The sequence below is a fragment of the Capra hircus genome, unplaced genomic scaffold (genome assembly GCF_001704415.2).
Source record: "Capra hircus breed San Clemente unplaced genomic scaffold, ASM170441v1, whole genome shotgun sequence".
Taxonomy (NCBI): domain Eukaryota; kingdom Metazoa; phylum Chordata; class Mammalia; order Artiodactyla; family Bovidae; genus Capra; species Capra hircus.
Window position 1 is genome coordinate 3886 of NW_017213123.1, and position 6357 is coordinate 10242.

The 6357-nt window shown below is 38.6% G+C and overlaps 1 pseudogene; it reads right to left on the reverse strand.

The window, feature by feature from the left end:
* Positions 1–554: 554 nt before the first annotated feature.
* Positions 555–4747, reverse strand: LOC108635285 (annotated as a pseudogene).
* Between the last annotated feature and the right edge of the window lie 1610 nt (positions 4748–6357).

The following is a 6357-nucleotide window of genomic DNA, read 5'->3' on the forward strand; positions in this document are numbered from 1 at the left end:
CTGATTATGTCATGTTATCTTTGGTATCACGCTGATGGTATAATTGTGATCATGATTTTAGACGTGCTACAATATCTATATTTTCAAGGATGAAATGAATTTCTATAAGGAAAACAATCACCTGTCTAACCTTTTAAGACTCTACCAGTAGCTAATATAATATGTGAATGCACTAAAGTTCATACTGTGTATTTTCATTTTTTCAATTTTATTTGCATCTCTTCCTTCACTCATACCATCCTAATTTAGACACCACTTCATTTCAGCAGGGATGATTTCAGAAATCACTTTACATCCATTACACCTTTTCCCTTTGTTCTCATATTCTTGCTTACAAATATATTAGGTGTAATTTACCTAGGATGCATGACAAATATTTTCTTGAACTAAAAAGTTTATAAACCCGTGCAGTAAAATAGCTAACCATTGAACTAAAGCCTCATTTTACTCTTCCTTGTTTGAAAATAGAAAATGAAACTATGAGGAAGAACATGTAAATTTATTGTTCAAATACAAGAATTGTAGGTATTTGCTGACATCTCCGAATGTAAATTTCAATCTTCTTTAGGCTCCATAATCTGACACGTATTTGATTGGTCAGATTTAATTAGCATGGTTTTCATATAATGATGATTGTTGATGAGTTCATTTGAAAAAGAAGAGGCAGATGTATAAGTGATTTTTGACACTGAGAACTATGAATTGCCTCTGTCTTGCAAGAAAGGAAAATAATTTTTATGGGGTGAAATATACCTATGCATGACTAAAAGTTTAGTTTCCACCATTCAGTATCACAGTTATCCAAGTCTATGCCCTAACCAGTAACACTGAAGAAGCTGAAGTTGAACGGTTTTATAAAGACCTACAAAAACTTTTACAACTAACACCCCCAAAAGATGTCCTTTCCATTATAGGGGACTGGAATGCAAAAGTAGGAAGTCAAGAAACACCTGGAGTAACAGGCCAATTTGGCCTTGGAATGCAAAATGAAGCAGGGCAAAGACTAATAGAGTTTTGCCAAGAAAATGCACTGGCCCTAGCAAACACCCTCTTCCAACAACACAAGAGAAGACTCTACACATGGGCATCATCAGATGGTCAACACAAAAATCAGATTGATTATATTCTTTGCAGCAAAAGATGGAGAAGCTCTATACAGTCAGCAAAAACAAAGCTGGGAGCTGACTGTGGCTCAGATCATGAACTCCTTATTACCAAATTCAGATTCAAATTGAAGAAAGTAGGGAAAACCGCTAGACCATTCAGGTATGACCTCAATAAAATCACTTATGATTATACAGTGGAATTGAGAAATAGAATTAAGGCCTAGATCTGATGGATAGATTGCCTGACGAACTATGGAATGATGTTCATGACATTGTACAGGAGAGAGGGATCAAGACCATCCTCATGGAAAAGAAATACAAAAAAGCAAAATGGTTGTCTGGGGAGGCTTTATAAATAGCTGTGAAAAGCAAAGGAGAAAAGGAAAGATATAAGCATCTGAATGCAGAGTTCCAGAAAATAGCAAGAGGAGATAAGAAAGCCTTCTTCAGCGATCAGTGGAAAGAAATAGAGGGAAACAACAGAATGGGAAAGGCTAGAGATCTCTTAAGAAAATTAGAGATACCAAGGCAACATTTCATGCAAAGATGGGCTCTATAAAGAACAGAGATAATCTGGACATAACAGAAGCAGAAGATATTAAGAAGAGGTGGCAAGAATACACAGAAGAACTGTGCAAAAAAGATCTTCACGACCCAGAAATCACGATGGTGTGATCACCAATCTAGAGCCAGACATCCTGGAATGTGATGTCAAGTGGGCCTTGGAAAACATCGCTACAAAGCTAGTAGAGATGATGGCATTCCAGTTGAGCTGCTTCAACTCCTGAAAGATGATGCTGTGAAAGTGCTGCCACTCAATATGCCAGCACAATTGGAAAACTCAGCAGTGGCCACAGGACTGGAAAATGTCAGTTTCATTCCAATCCCAAAGAAAGGCAATGCAAAGAATGCTCAAACTACCACACAATTGCACTCATCTCACACGCTAGGAAAGTAATGCTCAAAATTCTCCAAGCTGGGCTTCAGCAATGCATGAACTGTGAACTTCCTGATGCACAAACTGGTTTTAGAAAAGGCAGAGGAACCAGAGATCAATATGGAACATCCTCTGAATCATGGAGAAAGGAAGAGAGTTCCAGAAATACATCATTTCTCCTTTATTGACTATGCCAAAGCCTTTGACTGCGTGGATCACAATAAACTGTGGAAAATTCTGAAAGAGATGGGAATACAAGATCACGTGACCTGCCTCTTGAGAAATCTGTATGCAGTTCAGGAAGCAGCAGTTAAAACTGGACATGGAACAACAGACTGGTTCCAAATAGGAAAAAGAGTACGTCAAGGCTCTATATTGTCACCCTGCTTATTTAAGTTATATTCAGAGTACATCATGAGAAACGCTGGACTGGAAGAAACACAAGCTGCAATCAAGATTGCCGGGAGAAATATCAAGAACCTCAGATATGCAGATGACACCATCCTTATGGCAGAGAGTGAAAAGGAACAAAAAAGTCTCTTGGTGAAACTGAGAGTGGAGAGTGAAAAATTTGGCCTAAAGCTCAACATTCAGAAAATGAAGATCATGGCATCCGGTCTCATCACTTCATGGGAAATAGATGGGGAAACAGTGGAAACAGTGTCAGAATTTATTTTGGGGGCTCTAAAATCACTGCAGATGGTGATTGCAGTCATGAAATTAAAAGAAGCTTACCCCTTGGAAGAAAAGTTATGCCCAACTTAGATAGTATATTCAAAAGCAGAGACATTACTTTGCCAACTAAGGTCCATCTAGTCAAGGCTATGGTTTTTCCTGTGGTCATGTATGGATGTGAGAGTTGAATTATGAAGAAGGCTGAGTGACAAAGAATTGATGGTTTTGAACTGTGGTGCTGGAGATGACTCTTGAGAGTCCCTTGGACTTCAAGGAGATCCAACCAATCCATTCTGAAGGAGATCAGCCCTGGGATTCCTTTGGAAGGAATGACGCTAAAGCTGGAACTCCAGTACTTTGGCCACCTCATGCGAATAATTAACTCATTGGAAAAGACTCTAATTCTGGGAAAGATTGGGGGGCAGGAGGAGAAGGGGACGACAGAGGATGAGATGGCTCGATGGCATCACTGACTCGATGGATGGGAGTCTGAGTGAACTCCGGGAGTTGGTGATGGACAGGGAAGCTTGGCGTGCTGTGATTCACAGGGTCTCAAAGAGCCGGACACGACTGAGCATTGAACTGAACCATCAGTCCAGAATAACTGCTCTGTAATGGAGATACAATGTGAGAAAAGTAACTGTAGTTGTAGTAGCAAAGTCCTCAAGTAGCCATGTACTTGAGTGTACCTGCTATGTGAGTGCCAATTACAAATGCTCAACTTTTGTAAAACATAGGGTTGATCTACCACAATCTGGTCTGTGTGTCTAACTTATATTGCTGATGGGGTAGGTAAGTCACATGGAGATACAGCGCTTCTATTAGCGAATATCTGGCTGGTATGAGACTTTCGTATGAAAGGCACACTTAAACTTGTGGAGGCTGAAAATGTGCTCTCTCCACTCGTTTCTGGAAGATACTCAGAATTATGATCATCTTTTTTGACACTTGCTTTAACATGCTTCTTGTTATCTTGAACTAATGAAGATATTGGAGACACATTGTAAATCCCAACTCTTCTTTGCATCCTTATTAAAAGTTGGGGATAACCTCTTTTGAAACTTGGATTATAGTAGGTCTGTAACTAAAATCCAAGGATTAAATTATTTAGTTTCTTTTTAAACCAAGGTAAAAGTGACAAACAAAGCTAAGTTATTAAAAAAAATGTATTCCTTTAAGGAAACCAACTAAATAACATCAAATAAAACACCTCCATTAATAATTTTAACAGGTAATAATATGTTAGAAAGGACATGTTCCTCAACTAAAAATATGTTGTATATATACTGTACATACCACTTTAAATAGCCTCGGGACTTTTATCTGTTTTCAAGTTGCTAGGAAAGTTTGTTAAACATCTAGTATCTAACCTCCAGCTATTCTCAACTTCAAAAAATAAAACTTTTTAAGCAATTTGATATTTCAAGTTTAAATTCCGTTTTAGCTACATATGTGAACATTCTTCTATGTCACATGATTTTATCTTACATATTTTCAATAAGTGAAAGTGTTGGAACACCTTTCTCAAAAGAGATGTTTTTCTTCTTCTTCCAGAAAGACAGGTAGTGAAGCAGATCTTTGAAAAGTTTGTCGCTTTTTACTAAATCCATAAAGGTTAAGCTGTCCAATTGAACTTTTCATACTCTTGGTTTCAAATATTCAGAATGTTTCCTTTCTTTCCAAGACTTCTTTGTTAAAGAGTTCTTCATTGATCACTATACATGTGCCACTCTCATCCCAACAGATAGATTCAAACTGATCACTATCAAATATATTCCAAAGTTTTTGTGGAAATGTGAGTGAAAGAAAATTATTCGCCTCTTCGTTTCAGAGACAGTATATGTGTAGCATGGCCTTTTGATCACAAGATCCTCAGATAAAGCATGAAAAACATATATTCAATCATAGATCTCAAAACTGAGTCCCCAGTAAGTGTATAATCATACAAAGAAGATCTAATGGAGGTTTCTGAACCAGTGAATTCACCTTTAGTAGACCCATCTTGAATTTCTGAAGAAATATGTACCATCTCAGAGAAATCTTTGTATGCCAAAGCCTTTGACTGTGTGGATCACAATAAACTGTGGAAAATTCTTCAAGAGATGGGAATACAAGACCACCTGACCTGCCTCTTGAGAAGTCTGTACACAAGTCAGGAAGCAACAGTTAAAACTGGACATGGAACAACCGACTGGTTCCAAATAGGAAAAGGAGTATGTCAAGGCTGTATATTGTCACCCTGTTTATTTCAGTTATATTCAGAGTACATCATGAGAAATGCTGGACTGGAAGAAAGACAAGCTGGAATCAAGATTGCTGGAAGGAATATCAGTAACCTCAGATATGCAGATGACACCATCCTTATGGCAGGAATTGAAGAGGAACTAAATAGCCTCTTGATGAAACTGAAAGTGGAGAGTGAAAAATTTGGCCTAAAGCTCAACATTCAGAAAACGAAGATCATGGCATCTGGTCTCATCACTTCGTGGGAAATGGATGGGGAAACAGTGGAAACAGTGTCAGATTTTATTTAAGGGGGGGGGGGCTCCAAAATCACTGCAGATGGTGATGGCAGCCATGAAATTAAAAGATGATTACTCCTTGGAAGGAAAGTTATGACCAACCTAGATAGCATATTCACAACAGTGACATTACTTTGCCTACTAAGGTCCATCTAGTCAAGGCTATGGTTTTTCCTGTGGTCATGTATGGATGTGAGAATTGGATTGTGAAGAAGGCTGAGCGCCGAAGAATTGATGCTTTTGAGTTGTGGTGTTGGAGAAGACTGTTTAGAGTCCCTTGGACTGCAAGTAGATCCAATCAATCCATTCTGAAGGAGATCAGTTCTGGGATTCCTTTGGAAGGAATGATGCTAAAACTTAAACTCCAGTACCATGGCCACCTCATGGAAGAGTTGACTCACTAGAAAAGAGTTTGATTCTGGGAGGGACTGGGGACAGGAGGAGCAGGTGATGACAGTGGATGAGATGGCTGGATGGCAGCACTGACTGGATGCACCTGATTCTGAGTGAACTCCGAGAGTAGGTGATTGACAGGGAAGCCTGGCGTGCTGTGATTCATGGGGTTGAAAAGAGTCGGACATGACTGAGCGACTGAACTGAATTGAACTGGGAGAAATATTTCTTCATAAACTTTTCTCATTTGATTGATTTTACACACTGCAACTTAAAATGTTGCTTGGCTGGCCTACGGAGAGAAACTCTCTAGACCATCACAGAGGATTCCAAGTCAAAAAGCTGTGATATCACAAATTCTCTGGTCTCCTAGCAATTGAAGAGTAATATTCAACCAGTGTCTACTTCAGCATCAAGTTAAAATACAGACTGCTATAGAAATAGTAACCAAAACCATGAAGCAATGCAAAATCTCATTCCTAAAGAATTTTTACACTAAAAAATCCCATCAATAAATCTACTTCGTTTCTGAAATAAAAGTGATTTATCACTCTTCTGTACACACATTCCTGTTATTCAGTACTGTTACCCAAGCAAATTTGGTCTACTGGTTTCTGTGCAGTAAAATCTATGAACTGACTTTGGGTTTCAGTGAAATCAATGTTTATTGTAGTACTGAGCAAGGCGTCTTAGCAGCTGGTGCTTCAAAGATCCAAATCCCCAC